Source organism: Tenrec ecaudatus, chromosome 5, assembly GCF_050624435.1.
Source record: "Tenrec ecaudatus isolate mTenEca1 chromosome 5, mTenEca1.hap1, whole genome shotgun sequence".
Classification (NCBI taxonomy): domain Eukaryota; kingdom Metazoa; phylum Chordata; class Mammalia; order Afrosoricida; family Tenrecidae; genus Tenrec; species Tenrec ecaudatus.
In genome coordinates this window covers 140081110-140098932 of record NC_134534.1, presented here as the reverse complement: position 1 = coordinate 140098932, position 17823 = coordinate 140081110, and the positions used below count along the sequence as shown (strand labels likewise).

Genomic DNA, 17823 nt, shown 5'->3' with positions numbered 1-17823 from the left:
TTTCATATTTTGTTCTTGTAGGTGAACATGCCCTGAACTTCTCCACCTCTCTGAATCGGCCCACGCTGGGCCTTCTTCTAGCCTCCATATCCATGTGTCAAAATCTTACTATTCTTTTAAGACTTAACTCAAATATTGACCCTCCAATTTCCCCGTGACCACTACTCATCTGTGTTCTCATAGCACTTGCAGAACTTCACACCTACAACTAGCAAGGGGTCACTTGGATATGGTCTTAGGTCCCTCCTACATTATATAGACAACGAGGACCTAGAACGGCAATGTTTTACAGTACAAATGTCTCTGGACCTAAATTATGGTTCTGGTTTCATCTTATTCTTATGCTTGTTCTAGCCATGGGGCCATGGATTACCCACCAAAACCAGATTCATTGCCTTCGGGGGGATTGCAACCATGATAACCCCATTTGTTACAGAATAAAGTTGTTGCATAGGCTTTCCCGACTATAATATTTATACAAGAAGATTTCCAGGTCTTTATTCAGCAGTGTTTCTGGGTAGCTTAAAATGGCCAGCCTTTAAGCTCAGAACTGGTTGGAAACCATTTGTTCCATCCAGAGAAAACCCTCAACAAGACGGAACGACACAATGGCTGCAATAAAACCCTTAAACATAGCAATGATTGTGAATACGGTGCAGAATTGAGCAGTATTTTGTTCTATTGTGCATGGGGTCACTAAGTGTGCGGGCCGAATTAAAAAGACCCAACAACAATTTCTCTGAGCCTTGGCTTCTTCACGCAGTCATCCACACAACCGCTGATATTTTATGCATAACCAACGTGTTCCAGGTACTGATCTGACTGCTCAAAAAGGAAGGAAAGTTTTATTTGATCTGAGATTGGGGAAGGCAGATCATAAAGTAAATATAAGTAATGAATGATATTTTCAGGTAGTGGTAAATGCTAAGAAGAAGGGGAGGGGGCTGCATTTGGAAGGGTAAGGGGCAATGAACTATGGAGTTCCAAGGAGGACTCTGGGAGAAATGATGCATTAACTAGATTTGAGACCATCAAGGGAAGATCCGTAGGAAAATCACTCCAAATAGAGCAGTGATTCTCCACCTTCCTACTGCTGCGGCCCTTTCATACAGTTCCTCATGTGGTGGTGAGCCCCCAACCATAAAACTATTTTCATTGCTACTTCATCACTGTCGTTTTGCTACTGTTATGAATCAGTTGACCCCTGTGAAAGGATTATTCAACCCCCAAAGGGGTCGCGACCCACAGGTTGAGAACCACTGTAGTAGAGGGAAGAGCAATGGTGAAACCCATCCTTGGCATGTTCAAGGAAGAAAAAGGGCAGAAGAACTAGATCAATGTGTAATAGGAGAAGAGATGCATTTGAAGAGGTAATAAGAGACACCCACTGCCATCTAGTTGATTCCAACTCATGGCGCCCCTGCTGGACAGAGTGAAACTGCCTGACGCTGTGGGTTCCTAGTAGAACAGACAGCCTCGTCTTTCTCCTGTGCAGTGGCTGGTGGGTTCAAATAACTAATTTTGCAGCTAGCAGCCTAATTAGTAACTCACTGGTTTTCAGGGATTTTTAGGGAACAAGGTAGATCCTGAGAATCTTCTAGGCCATGGAAGACCTTTTGAATTTTATTCTAAAAGTGAATGGAAAGCGATTGATGAATTCTGAACGGGGGTTTCATAATATGACTTTCTCTTATGATCATGTGGCTTCTAAGTTGGCGTATGAGTAGGAGGGTGAAGAGTAGAAGCAAGAAAATAATTTACAGGCTATTGCAGTAGCCCCGTGAGAGGTGATGGTCCAATATCCAAGTCACAGCAGGGAGATGGGGAATGGTAGCCACAGTTGAGGTATACTTTGGAGGTAGAACTGACCAGCTGGAATGGAAGTTGGGGGTAGAATAAATGAAAAACAGTTACTGAAAGCTTATTTCTAAGTTTTTCCCTTGGGCCAACTGAGGTTATAGTCACCGAATGAAGTCTAACTCCATTCCACTATATTTTCATGCTTCCCAGTCATCAGATTTGTAAACCCTATTTACACAGGAACTAGAATGCCATAATTAAGAACATGAGCTACGGAGCTTCGGAGGGCTGAGCGTGGATTCTGAGTTTGACATTTCCCACTTGTGCGTGTCCTCGGGCAAGTCTCTTAACCTCTCTTTGTTTCTGTTCTCGCAACTAAAAATGAGCGATACAGAATTCTTGTAGCTGTGAGGATTTAATGAGTTAATACATGCAAAGTGCATAGAACAATTCCTGGAGCATTTTTCAATTAAAAACTAGTGGTGATAGTCATTAATATACTATTTCCCCTCCCTTTCCAGCATACTTTTCTTAAAGGAGTAACCCAGGTATGTTTTTCTCCCTATTTTCAGTCACAGTACATATTTTTGGCCACCTCTACTCATTGATGGGCAGTTCTTAAAAGATATTTGAGCAATGGGTAATATTAAAACATCTTCTAATACACATTAGGAAATGTATGCTATAGCAGTGAGTAGAATCCTAGAATTGCACACTCAGATTCTAGACTTAGAAAGTATTGCTGGTGATCAGACACAAAAAGAAATTGCCAAAAAGCTGAAAACATTGCCATAAAATATCAATGCTGCAGTGTGAACTTATATTGTTTATATGTAATAATAGGGACTCTAGTGACAGTGGGTTATGCAGTGCTCTGCTAATCATAGGTGAGCAGTTCAAAACCACCAGCTTCCCTGTGGGAGAAAGATTAGACTCTCTACTCCTATAAAGAGTTGCAGTCTCTGAAACCCACAGGGGAAGTTCTACCTTCTTCTATAGGGTGGCTATCAAGGGCAACTGATTTGATAACTGAGTTTGGTTTATGTGCAATAATATATTGGAGCAGTTTTATTGGATGCACCAAAGTCTCCAAGATTCTGAAATAAATTTAAAGACATATATAGGTTTCAACAAAATATTACATAATTTAAGAGAAGAGCTGGAAACCTTAAAACACAATAAAACAAATACTGCCAAATACTGATTATTAAGCAGTTACTCTTGTAAAAGCATTCGAAATAAAATAGTACAAGATAAAAGTTCTCCATACGTTTCATTGATTGACAGAGCAATTTCGCATAACCACATACCATACTATTAACTCACTTGAGTATTGTATGAAGAGCAAGTTCAGAGTGTGTGAAGTTTGTTCAAATATACATTCCTCCATAAACAATGTAGAGATACCTGATGAAGGATGCATGAAAGCTTCCAAGAAATTATATAGGCTTATCCTAGTGACTGAAATACAAACTTTTATGGAAAAGTATAAAAATTGTACACTTAAATGAGGAGGTTGGACGATAATGACAAATTTTACTCGTTTAATGGCATAATAGAAGGTAAAATACAGTCCATATTTACCAGTTGAAATTGGTAATTATGGTGACAACTATACAACAGAGCATTAACTTTTGTCCCTAAAGAGACTTTGAGTCACTTTAAAGGCATTAATTCAAGAAAGACTCAATTCATTATCACATATGGAAGTGGATATTGTTTGGCACCTTAATGGTAATGAAATTACCAGAAGGAGTCAATGTGGACATCCCATTAAGTGAACTGGGATCTACCTCAAATGCACCTGTAGCCCGGGACTTAAGCCTGAAACTTCCTGGTGTGAGCAGCAGCAAATTGCCGCTGCTATCCCATGACTAGGGCTACCCTGGGCTAAACTGGCTTTTGTTGGTTTATATACCAATAAAACTGTTAAAATAATTTTTTAGAATAATACAAAAATGTTTTAAATGATACCATGTTAGAGATGAAAGATCTAAAGATAAAATATAGCACATACTTGTAACCTGAGGGCTTCAGATGGAAAATGCATGTTGTCTAAGGAAGCCGAAGACAGATCCATCAAGATTGTTGAACTGTTGGCAGGTAGACAAACATGGACTTCCTGCATCAATGTCTATCTCCTGTTTCAAGATGCATTACTCCAGAAAACCTGACTGCTATTCTCAGCGAATAATTTTGTACTATTTCCCTGTCAATTAACCCCCATTATTTGTATAAACAACATCCAGCCACCAAAGGATTGAGTCTGTACAAGTGAATAATTCAGGTACTGCAATATGGAGTTAGCTCCTCATCGACCCAATATCTCCCTCTCAACAGGGCTTTAAAAAAATTAGTACCAGGGACAAAAAAAGGACAATATTAATGGAAGATCATTATGCCCCAGGGGGATGATCAATAAGACACTCTACCATAAATTAACAAAGAGGTTTTAAAAGGGAGCCAAATGCCCAAAACAAATAAGCAACATAGATCCAGGAATGAGTTTGGGCTCGCACTCAATCTTAGCTCTGATTTAAGAACAAGTAGTTCTTATATCACAGTCCTGCTTGATACTCATCCCCAGGAAGGGAACCCAGGGGATATGGGTGCTTTAACAAAGTGTGGTGAAGAAATTAGATGGCACCCAGCTCTCAGATAAAATAGTGTCTGGTGTCTTAAAAGTTTGTTTCCAAACAAGTAGCCATCTAAGTGAGATGTCAACTAAGTCTACATGGAAGAAGCACACCATCATCAGTCACCAAAGGATTGTGAAGCATATAATGCGGAATTGAAGGAGGGAATAGTATCAGAAGCTATATGGTGAGAATCTGGTTTGCAGAAGGATATGGATGACCATGTGAGCCCAAGATACATTTGTGATCGATCGACACAGGAAATAAGCCTCTGGTGATCTCCCTGTAACCATAATAGAGGACGGGAGGAAAGTGGTTCCTAACCAGTGCACATTGGAGAGATGACTGTAGGAAATCAAAGAGATAAAGCTTGTCAATTGACTCCCTCCCCCCTGCCCCTCGATGCATGTTAGGCCTGGTTGGGTTTTGAACATCTACTGTAATTTTTTGTTGTTGTTCACATTGGGTTTATCTCAGATGTGTTGTCATTGGGGGTCACCCTCCAGAATTTTTGTTATATGTTTTTCTGTTTTCCAGTATATGAAACCAAGGATTGACGAACCTATAGGGACATCAAGTAGATTAAGGGTTTCTTCAGGACAGCTGGTTGTAGTGTGTGTGTGTGTGTGTGTGTGTGTGTGTGTGTGTGTGTGTGTGTGTGTGTGTGTGTGTAAAAGAGCCGATATCAAGAAGTCCAGGAAGGAAAAGAATGTTTGGAAGCTGATTGTGGTAGCAATTGTACACTACTGCTTGATATGATTGAACTCTGGAAGGATAGGATATCTGTATTAACTTCCAATAAAATGGTTTTCATAAAATAAATATAAACCATAGTAATGTAGTGTAATATTTGTTTTCTGATCAAATTTTTATGGAATTTTCCATTGTTTACTTATAATTTTATCATTTTTATAAAACAATTATTATCAACTCTTACTTGTGAGAGTTAAGTAGAATTTTACATGAACTATTGGGAAAGTAAGTTCATGGACTCATTTTCTCCACTGAAGAATAGGTGGGATATTATTTTTATAGATATTGTAGTACATAATAAAGATCTTGGTACCTAATACCTATTAAAACCTTTAATATCCAGTCCATCTGATTCTGCTAAAATGAAATTTACCACCTTTGCATTCAATCGCTAATATTCACATTTAAGAAGAAATTACTTCATGGGTAGTTAATGTGCATGCACACACACACTGGTAAGTTTAACAATACTACTGCAAAATCACAGAAAACCTTATGAAACAAAAACATAAAAACGTGAAGCTATTGGTTCTAAATATCTAGGTCTGTACACTTCTGAAGGCGGTAGGTGTTTCATGTCTTGGTCTAGTAATTCTGCATCTTTGATACAGAATGACAAAGGGTGCATCAAAATGACAGTTGTAGCATCTCTACGGGACTAACGTCGTATCCCTTTGAAATGCTCTTTAAGTCTGGGGAACAAAGACATCAGAAAAGGCACGATCAGGGCTGAAGGTGCTTGGGTAAGGTTTCCCAATGAAGTCCTGGCACAACCCTGCTGCCCGCGGTGAATGCGCAGGTGCTTTGTCAGGACAGGAACATGTTCCTGGCACAAGTTTCCTGGCTTTTTTCTCACCAATGCAACTTTCCATTTTCTCAGAACTTCTTCCTGCGATGCCCCCAATAGTACTGTGTTTTTGAAACACATCGATCGAGATTATGCCTTTTGAATATCAAAAGCACAGTTGCCATGACCTTATGAACTGTCCTATCTGCCCAGCAGATCCACTCAGAAACCACTGTTTGCATGGGATTTTTTTTTCCCAAAGGCACTCTAAGGAGACTAAGACAAGTGTATTACTGAGAGAGCCTATCTGCAGGCATCCCTGATAGAAGAGATACATTTAAACAGCCTTTCTTTGAATTAGGCCTGGGTATGAATCAGATCAATACTTTTTTACTTACCTTCATACATATGTACATGAAGGTGGTGCTTCAAAAGTTCATGGAAATTTTGTATTAGAAGATTGTTTTCCATGAATTTTTATTTGATATATATATAAATATATATAACTCACATATCCTGTTTGAATGTGTTAGTAAATCGACTAATGGGTGATAATAGATGATTAGTTTAACATGCTTTAACCTTGCCCTCCTCACCACTCTTAGTAATTGGACTAGTAGCATACCCTTAAAGTCAAATAAAATGAAAATAGCACTATAAACTAGAACTTAACACAAAGCTTTTTTTGTTGCATATGAGCACTGAATAAAAACACACATTAAACTGAGTGGAAGTGCATTTTTTGTGAAATCATTAGTATTTTTTTGCACTGCAAAATTGAGTGATGCCTGAAGAGTAGGCAGGACTGGAACATATGCAAACAAGAAGAGAGACTTCCTTTGTATTAAGTCGTAGGGCAAACTTTATCCTCTTGTTCTATAATTTTAATTTTCACAGAGCTTTGAGTCAACATTATTTAATATCACAGACCTAGATTTTTTGGCATATTCCGCGTGATGAATTACATATCTTCATAATTCATAACAATTTTTACTGTCATGAAAGAACAAATGGTAATTAAACGAAGCACTATCATTTGTCATGCCTTTGAGAGTTGGTCGGCCTGAGTGACAGCTAATGCTTTTCGCTGCAAGGATGTCTCTGCTTCCTGAAATACCAGCCATGGCTTAGTGATGGCACCACATCTATTACAAGCAGGGGCAATTCGTGGAAGTCAAACAAGGTCTAGATCAAAATTGGAAGCTCTAAAATATTCTTTGAAAATGGCTTCTTTTGATAACTATCAGGAATGTGGAATGACAGGCAAGTGCCTTACCTAATTAGGAAATACTTTTTACTTCTATAAAGACTCTAGATTTAAAATTAGACTGGTTGTCAACCTATGGGAATTGGCTGAGCCATGTGGAAATCTAATGCAATAGAATCTGGATCTTTGGTGTCTATATTTAGACACACTCAAATTCATTCTATTTAAAATTTTACACGCATACAACTCAACTTAGCAACTGGTAATTACTGGGTAGGATGAGAGACATCCAAGTCTTTTCTTAGATTGCAAACAGTGCCCTGTCTACAGAATATTTCTAATGTTTCCCAACTAATTAGTCCTAATGTAGTCAAAAGTTGAATTTGGCATTTAAAAGCTGACAAGCTCCACCTGGGTGGGTAAGTGGGTGGAACCTAAGGCTTTATGGTCATTCACTGTCCTCTTCACCTTGAAAACCATGGCCATTTGTTATTGCAGTTCAAGTATTTTTTTAGAATTAGTTAAGTACCTTAATAACAATTTACAAATATTGTATACTTCCAACTACAAATGAGAGTAAGTTCAATGCATATGCCTTGACAACCCAATGGGTTTTTAGCCAGATTTTATATATGAAAGGTAATTTTTTAGGTGAAACTGAGATTGTCATACATTCCATCTGATACATACCTTTCAGCTCAAACAGATGGTAAATGGGCACTAACCACAAACCAAACTCACTGCCATTGAATCAATTCCAACTCATAGCTACTCTATAGAACAGGATAGAACTGCCCTTGTGGGTTTCCAAGACTGCAAGTCATTAGGGGAGTAGAAAGCTTCATTGCTCTCCCATGGAGCACCTGGTGGTTTCAAACTGTTGACTCCTGATTAGCAGCCTTCCACATAGGCCACTGAGCCATCGGGGCTCATTTCCCAGAGTAGGACTCCCTTGGCGGGCGTCCAATGTTGCAAATCTTTATGAGAGTAAAAAACCTCATCTTCCTTCTGAGGAGCCACTGGTGTTTTTAGAACAGTTGACCTTACTGTTAGCAGCCCAGGTCATATCCCATTACACCATCATCAGTTCTCCTACTAAATGGATTCTTGACATGTAAATGCACGATAATCTTCTTGATGAATAAACAAAGCTTGCCTTACCAAGATTTAAGAGAATTATTTAGGGTGCTTCCTGAAATCTCTACACAAGTATTATCAGTCACTTAAATTTCACAGTAAAGATACCATTTAAAAGCAGCAATATGATTATGACCATCAAACCAAGGAAAATGTAGGCAACAAAAATATTGCCAACATAAAATAACATATCTTTATGTAAGCTTTCAGTGGAGCAAGATGCAATATGTATTCATGTTCCAATCTCAACAATTTCTTTTTGAATGAATTTCAGGCTATATTGACTATAAATATTTTTAAGTTCACTTAAACTTTTTTTGCAATAAGACTGTTCGTTTTCCTTCAGAGTTTATTCTTAGGTTAACTAGTGATCATTAAACACCATAAACAAAGCCCCCAGTATCTGTGACGACATTTTAAATTTGGTGGCATAAGATTAGAAAGACACAACATTATAAATGTCCAAATCCAGGGACACTACTACAAAGAATGTGAAATGGGATGGCATCCAGGGCCCTCTAACTTCACAGTGGAATGGAAAATCCCGATCATCAGTATTAGCTGCCCAAAGCTGATTCCTAGGAGCCAACACCTTCCAACCTCCTAGCCAAGTCTGGCACCAGTCATCCCTGCCATTGCTCTCTGTACTTCTCAGCGGGTTCAACAGTTCATTGTAATAGCCAAACAACTCACAGATGATACTCCACATTATGGGGCTTATTAGGGAAGTTAACAGGTTACAATCCAGGTGAGAAATGCTCAAGATATAGCTGCTCAGGTAGGAGACACTCATCTCTGCCTGCCCACGGGCAAATCTCTTGATTCTCAATCTCATGACCTGGCCTCTCCTCTGCCCTGGCAATATTACAAAGTATTTTTAGAACTGCATATAAATGTTCAAAGGACATGCCACTCTGCCATAAACTAAAAGCCTCAGCCCCAAAGGGCTCAGCTCTAGCTCCATGGGACAGCAAACCTAGCTGTTCACATTAAATGCCTCAAGGTACTCTATGCCATCAGCCAGCTTTCTTGCCCGAAAACAGTCAACTAACCTTATTCTATGGGTTGGGTAAATCAACACTGTGTTTCATGCTCTGGCTCCTGGTTCTGCTGCTGCTTTGTCATTCCTCTATTATCATAACTCTCTCCTGGACCAGGGAGGTTCAAGACTCAAGAATCTTAGGATTCAAAGGACACAACACATTTCTACCTCTTTTCTCTTGCTGGGAGTGAAATCTCCGCTTCCTGCTTCTAAGATGGCTCATTTTATTCACTGACGGCTCAGCAGGTTGCCACAATTAATCTTGTTACCAATCACTTACAACTAAATCTTATCAGTGTCCTGCCACAACTTCTCTAGCCCACACCCATCAGGAAAAAGTAGTTAGGTGGGAGTAACAAAGGCAATGGGTAGAAGAACCATATTAAATATTTCACTGCACTGAACTACCATCTCACTTTCAGATTGACCAAGGAGAGAACAGAAGAGTTTTAGTAAGTAATTGAATTTTATCCTTAAGTTAAATTAATATGTTATTTGCTCTTCAAACAAGTTTGACATTATACATATATTTGCACTAAAAATACTATCATGAATTGGTGAAGGTTCATAGTGCGCTGATTATCAGTTTTACATTCAACAATTCACATACATATTTTTCAACTCATCCATTGCAATCCCTCAATATGCCACCACTAATCCTACTTTCTGTGGGTTTTTTTTTTACAATGAGGAAAATGAATTTTATTTGGCATTTGCAGTAGAGAGAAAAGAAAGGTGGAAAACATACCTAGACACCATCAAAGTTATGACTGAGTCCAAAGAATAATAAAAAAACAATGGCATGTATCTATATACACATACATACATATATAGTATATGTATATATAACACATATATACATATATTATATATATAATTCAGCAGAGGTTTGAGTCCTTCTATGGATAAACTAATTGCTAATTTTTTCCATACTTGTAGCATCGATATAGATTTTATGGTAATGACAGGAAGGATTTTTTTTTATTGATCCAACAAGCTGGAATGGGGATGACAAAAGAATGAAATTGCTTTATCTAGTTCTGAGAGAACTTCCCTGATGGTGTAGTGGTTACGCTTTGGGATACGAACTGCATGGCCAGCAGTTGCAACCATCAGCAGCTCCTAGGGAAAATGACTGGGCTTTTTACTCCTATAAACAGACCCAGTCTTGAAAACTCATCGGTGGTAACTATGAGTCAGCATCGACTCTATGGCAGTGGATTTGGTTTGGAGTTTTGAGGAAAGAACCCTTAGGCCACGCTCCCTAAGAATTGTGTGTCTACTTCAATGACACTCTCTTGCTTTCCCAAATTTATCAGGGAGACTGAACATGGCTCCCACCTCTCTCTGTCTCTCTGGGAGTTTTCCTGGTTACCTTTGCAGTGTGGTAATCAGACATATGTGTGTAGTTACTCAAGATGGATTTTGGGGTGTTTCAAGGTACAGAATGGGTGTACATATTCATACTATGGCTCTTACTTCTCGGGGATATACACCAAGTAGAAGGATTTCTGGGTCATATGGTCTTTCTGTGTGAGAGCAGAGATCCTCATCGAGGGAGCGCCATGGTGATTTCCATTTTGTGGTCCTGCCAACAGCATGTGAGGGTTCCCATTTCTCTGCACCCAAAAGCCTGCATTGTTTGTTGTGTTTTATTGAGCTTTGCCATTAATGCTGGGAATCTACTCGATGGCACTGATTTTGGGGTTTTGGTTATTAATACTGGTGTGAGGCAATCTCTCCTTCTTGTTTTGATTTGTATCTATCTAATGACTAATGATTGCCAGCATGTCTACCGATGTTTATTGGCCATTTTTAATTGGAATATTTGTCTTTTTCCTTGTGAGTTGTTGACATTTTCTATAAATTTTAGATATGAGTTCCTTGTCTGATAATTCTAGTCTCATTTGTCAAAAAAAATGTTTTCCCCAGTTGTGGTATCTCTTTTTAATCTTCAAATGATATCTTTTAATGCACATAAATATTTAAATTTTAGGAGGTCCTGTCAGGGCATAGTGAATTCCACATTAGGCTGCTAACTGAAAAGTCAGCAGTTAGAAACCACTCACTGCACTGCAGGCGAGAGGCAACTTGTTACTTTCAGATAGTCTTGGAAAACCTTAGGCGCAGTTATATGCTATTTTATAGTCATTTATGAGTCAGAATTGACTCAATGGCAGTGGTTTGGTTCTGATTGTAGTCATCTATCTTGTCTTCTCCTATTTATGTGTTTTTCATTATGTTTGATATTGTTTTCATGCCAAATCAAGGACCCCTGCATTTGTTTCTATTTTTCTAGTGGTAAACAATCTATTTCTAGGTTTTACACTTAGGCCTTTGATACATCTTGAGTTCATTTTTTTTATATTGTGTGAGATATAGGTCCTGTTTCATTCTTCTCCAAGTTAACTTATATCTTTGCCAGCACCATTTGGTAAAATGATATCTTCCCCCATTTACTGTACTTGGGCCCATTCTCAAAAATCTAATGTCTAGAGGTGGATGGATTTGCTTGTGGATCATCAATTCTATGACATTGGTCTATATGTCTGTCAATACCTATATATGTGAAGGAGCTCTGGTGGCACTGCCAGGTAAGCATTGCATTACTAACTGAAACGTCCATGGCTCAAACCCACCTGCTTTGAGGGAGACAGATGAGGATATCTGCTCTCATAAAGATTTCCTATCTGGGAAACCCTGGTTGGGGTCATTATGGATCAGAATCAACTCAGTGGCAATGCATATATTCAAAATATTGGGAATAGCATTGTTGATTACACTAAAACTTGAGGGCAGAGGCTGTGTTGCTGAATTTATGATGATAATGAAACTGTCTCCTGAGGCATTGAGGGAACTATGATGAATAACAAGAAAAGGATCTAAGGAGAAAATATTAATTCAGAAGGGATAATATTTATGAAATATATGCATATATTATTCATAGGAAATTTAATGAGCATGAAAATACTTATTGGAAACAAACAAACTCAATTACAAATTAAATCATTGTAATCACTAGAAGTACACACTAATATTTTTCTTTTCTTTTGGGGAAACCTTATAAACCTTGGTTTCTAACCCCATTAAAGTAGAATAAGCTTCATCTTGTAGTATATTTCACCTAATGATGTTTAATATATGTATATCCATACTGTAATAATTGTCAATAAGTTATACACCTTTAAAGGTTGAAATAACAGAAGTTAATTAATAGGTAAATTTATAACAATGACAAAAAATAATCGCTGTTGAAGCTACATTTAGAGGTTTAAGGACATGGTTTCAGGGGACATCTCATTTAATTGGCCTTATAGAATATTCAGTATCTCTTTTCTACCTCTTAGCTCCTGGGGCAATGTGTGGAGTCTTTAAAAAATTGCAAACAATAATTCAAACAACAATTTGTTTCTATTTTCCAGAGCAAAAGAGAAAGAGGAATAGTTGAGAGTAAGAGGAGGAGGTGGAATGTGTAGTTAATCGCCTCTAAGAAAACTGCCTTTTTTGGCACTAAAGAAGAACTTTTTGGTGCCTGGCTACCATTACTGTATTTTGATCAAAGATCCCATAAAAGTATCTTTATCAAGAGGGAAAAGGGTAGAACAGAATTTCAAATTCTCATGAGCTCTAGATTTTCTGGACCACTAAGGATGGATGAGACTGGAACTATTGCCCAGATATCAACTTTAAACATTAAATAAAAATATCCTTTGAACAGTATATTGTTTAGCTTAACTAGTAAAAAGCTCTGCTTTGAGCACTCTGCTCTTTTAAATGACTGCCTATGGTATATGGGGTAAACTTGAAAAGAGTAATATGAAAGATTAGGTGGAGCCTTAGGGGGCAGTGAGTTTATGCTAAGGAGGGAGAATTGGTTCAGAAAATGAAGATGAGAAAGCTGAATGTAATCAATGTCACTAAATTGTACCTGTCTAAACTTGTGGATTCATGAATAGTTTTCATTCTCAGCACTAAAACAATAAAATTTAAAAGAAAAAACCCATATCCTTAATGCTCACAAAATTTCAAGTATATCTTAGGCTGGATTGACTAAAGAAACAAATCCAAGGGACACATCTATGTATAAGAAAGAACTTTATATAAAAGAGTAATTGTATATTAAGAAAACATCCCAGCCCAGTCCAGATCAAGTCCATAACTTCAATATTATCTCATAAGTCAAATACTAGTCCACGGATCCTTCTTCAAACTCACACAGTCACATGCAATGATGCAACATGCAGGAAGATCACAGGTTGGTGGTTGCAAAGTCTTGTGGATCCAATGCTGGTGGATGTATCTCAGTGCTGATGTAGGTCTTCACTTGGCTCCTTCAGCTCTCTGAGTGTATCTCTTCAACAGCAAGGTGAAGCAGAGAGAGGGGAAGTTCCCAGAGTCCTCCTCATGAGAAGGTCACACCCACAAGGAGGCATCATCAGGCGGTGACCTGATTGACAGGCTAAACTCCACCCTTTCACTTTATTTATCAAGTTGACATGAAATTATGTAACTATCACAGAGTGTTTATCAGAATATATAACCAGGTAGAAGGATATTTAATTTACAACCATTTTCTTTTTTTGATCCCTAATTTTCTGATGCTCCCTGCTACTTTTGCCACCTGTCTTCTCTCATTCACTGGTCCTCTATATGAATCCCAGTGTTAGCATGCAGATCTAGCCTTGGTGGTCAAATGATCTGCCTTCAAAATCTGGTGCTGCCACCTTTTGTGTAGAGGATTCTGGACAAGTTACTCGGATCTCTGTTTCTTCTCGGCAAGGCTTTGTTTTTTGTTCTAGCTACATTTACTTTTTAGGTTCTTGATAGTATTTCTTCTTTAGAGAAACTTCTCTGACCCAATGAGGCCAATCATTCTATTGTAAATGTTTTTGTTGCATAGTTAACTAGCATATAATTTAGATATCCTACAATTCAATAGTTCAATTATCGTAAGAAGAGTTGTGCAATGACCACCACAATCAATTTCAGACTATGTTCTTCTTTCTCCTACTTGTTTTTGTTAGCTCCCCATTTTCCTCACCTTCTTCTGTCATACTTCTTGCTAATTTTAAATCTAGTTACTATCTTTTTCTTATATAGCTTTTCTTTTTTTTAATTTATTTTATTAAAAAACATTTTATTAGGGGCTCATACAACTCTTATCACAATCCATACATATACATACATCAATTGTATAAAACACATCTGTACATTCTTTGCCCTAATCATTTTCTTTTTTTTCTTATCTTTTTTTAAAATTTTTAAAAAAATTTTAACAATTTATTAGGGGCTCATACTCTAGTTACTATCTTAATAGATTCACCTATCCTGTATTTCATATAGAGATAATCATAAAAATCAGAAAGAAGAAGCAAACAAAAACAGCCCAACAATGACAAAATAAAACAGAGAAAAATCTCAATAAAAAAGTAGAAACTGAAAACCTTAAAATGGGTCAAAAAGGAGATCAAATGATAAGGTGTGCTATATTAACCTGATCACATCTGCCATAATCAACTTTACAATGCTTTCTGTCTGCGAAGCTATTCACACCCTTAGACTATGGTCACAAGGAATTCACTGAAGGCTTACTGCTGTAAGCCTGTAAATGGATTTGGGACGTCAACTGTTATCCAAAGCCTTCTATAAACTGGGTGTTCACAATTTAAGCTCTGATGCCATTCCCTCCTTTGCATTTGGATTTTATTATTTACAAACCTTTAACACCCAGACACTATTTTTTTTTCTGAACGCTAGGAACTATCTGGCTTCTTTACTACTTTGCTATGATGCCCATATCCTCAGTGTTCTCTTCATGAGGATGAGTATCAAGTAGGGTCATGGCATCAGAATCAATTATTCTTAGATTAAGGATAAAAGTGTGAGCCTAAAATCTCTTAATACAACTATGGTTTATATATGTCTCTGATTTACTTTAGAGACACCATTATCATTTTATTGGAATGAATTATACATCATCCCCACAGGGCATATTGATAGTATTAATTTTGCCGGAGGTATAGAATTTAAAACTTTTGAGAAAAAAGGAAATTTTACATGTTTAGGCTAACTTTTCATATCACAATACGTGAATTATTTACTTGCTCAGATTAAAGTTTCAGTGACTGGACCCTATTTACACATGTTTTTCCATGTGTGCTTTGATTGCTATAAATGTCCCGGTGGTAACTGTTTTTACTGTGTCCCAAAGGTTTTAGCATGTTGTGTTATCATACTCATGTATTTCAAGGAATTTTAAAATTTCATCCTTGATCTCATCTACTGCCCAAGTATTTTTAGTAGTTTGTTTTACAGTTTTCATGCATTTGTTTTTATGTTACTGTTGTTTCTATTGTTGGCTTCTAGTTTTATAGCATTGTGATCTGAGAAAGTGGATTATATGATCTCAATGTTTTTAAATTTGTTAAAACTTGCTTTGTGACGACATGGATAAATACATGGATAAACAAATCCTCCCCAGATGATCTCATATAGCCATCAACTACTTGATTCTGCCCAAGCTCTTCCAGAACATTAAAAAGTACAGCAAACTCCCAAACACAATCTATAAAGCTAGTATAACACTGTACAAAAACTGGACAAGGATCTGACAAGAATAGAGAACAACAGGCTGATATCTCTAATGAACATAGATTCAAATATTCGTAGCAAAATCTTGGCCAATGGTGTTCCCCCAGAAGACGGACAGCCCTGCGTGTGAGCTGTAGTGTCGGTGGACAGATTTATATTGGTATCCACCCCCAGATCATGAACGGCCCCCTGCACCCCCGGCCCCTGGTGGCGCTGCTGGATGGTCAGGACTGCACCGTGGAGATGCCCATCCTGAAGGACCTCGCCACTGTGGCCTTCTGCGATGTCCAGGCCACGCAGGAGATCCACGAGAAGGTGCTCAACGAAGCCGTCGGTGCCATGATGTACCACACCATCCCCCTGAGCAGGGAAGACCTGGAGAAGTTCAAGGCCTTACGCGTCATCGTGCGGATAGGCAGCGGCTATGGCAACGTGGACATCAAGACCGCCGGCGAGCTGGGCATCGCCGTCTGCAACATCCCCTCAGCCGCAGTGGAAGAGACAGCCGACTCCACAATCTGCCACATCCTCAACCTTTACCGACGGAACACGTGGCTGTACCAGGCACTGCGAGAGGGCACGCGGGTTCAGAGCGTGGAGCAGATCCGGGAAGTGGCCTCAGGCGCGGCCCGAATCCGAGGAGAGACACTGGGCTTCATGGGCTTTGGTCGCACAGGGCAGGCAGTCGCTGTTCGAGCCAAGGACTTCGGCTTCAGCATCCTCTTTTACGACCCCTACTTGCAGGGTGGCATTGAGCGGTCCCTGGACGTGCAGCGGATCTACACGCTGCAGGACCTGCTGTACCAGAGTGACTGCGTGTCCCTGCACTGCAACCTCAACGAGCATAACCACCACCTCATCAATGACTTCACCATCAAACAGATGAGACAAGGAGCCTTCCTGGTGAATGCAGCCCAAGGCGGGCTGGTGGACGAGAAAGCCTTAACCCAAGCCCTCAAGGAAGGGCGGATACGAGGGGCAGCCCTTGATGTGCACGAATCTGAGCCTTTCAGCTTTGCCCAGGGCCCGTTGAAAGACGCCCCAAACCTCATCTGCACGCCCCACACAGCCTGGTACAGTGAGCAAGCCTCCCTGGCGATGCGGGAGGCCGCTGCCACGGAAATCCGCCGGGCCATCACAGGTCGCATCCCAGAAAGCCTAAGGAACTGTGTGAACAAGGAATTCTTTGTCACAGCTGCTCCCTGGTCAGTCATCGACCAGCAAGCAATTCATCCGGAGCTCAACGGTGCCACATACCGGTACCCACCGGGCATCGTGGGCGTGGCCCCGGGAGGACTTCCTGCAGCTATGGAAGGCATCATCCCTGGGGACATCCCCATCACCCACAACCTCCCCACAGTGGTACACCCCTCCCAGGCTTCTTCTCCCAACCAGCCCACAAAGCACGGGGACAATCGGGAGCACCCCAACGAGCAATAGCAGAGGCCGGCATCGCACAGATACACCTGGGACCAAGTGAGTGTCAGCAGTGCGCAGGACAAGCCGAGGACAGGAGCATCTTCTGAAGGGACTCTGGACAACACCCTCCACCCACCACCCCCGGCTGCCACTACCGCACTGACAGGCGAGCAGAGGCCCGGCGTCTTGACTACCCAGCTTCCATCCTCGTGTGTTCACGGTCTCCTCTGTGCATCGGTCACACGGACAAAGTAGAGCTTTTCCCTTTTCAGCCCCTGGGGCACAAGTGGTCCAGAGCACCTTGCTCTTGAATGTCACATCAGGAGTTTCCCCACCATGGCTCTGGTCTCTTGCGGCTCCCTTTTGCCGATAGGATGACCACATGGTCACACTGGGGCAGATGGAAGACGCCACAGGCGCCGTCCACAAAGGTCCCCACCCCTGAACTGCA

The 17823-nt window shown here is 39.8% G+C and overlaps 1 pseudogene; it reads left to right on the top strand.

Annotated features, from left to right (window-relative positions):
* Nucleotides 1-16104: 16104 nt before the first annotated feature.
* Nucleotides 16105-17508, top strand: LOC142448957 (C-terminal-binding protein 2 pseudogene; annotated as a pseudogene).
* Nucleotides 17509-17823: the final 315 nt, after the last annotated feature.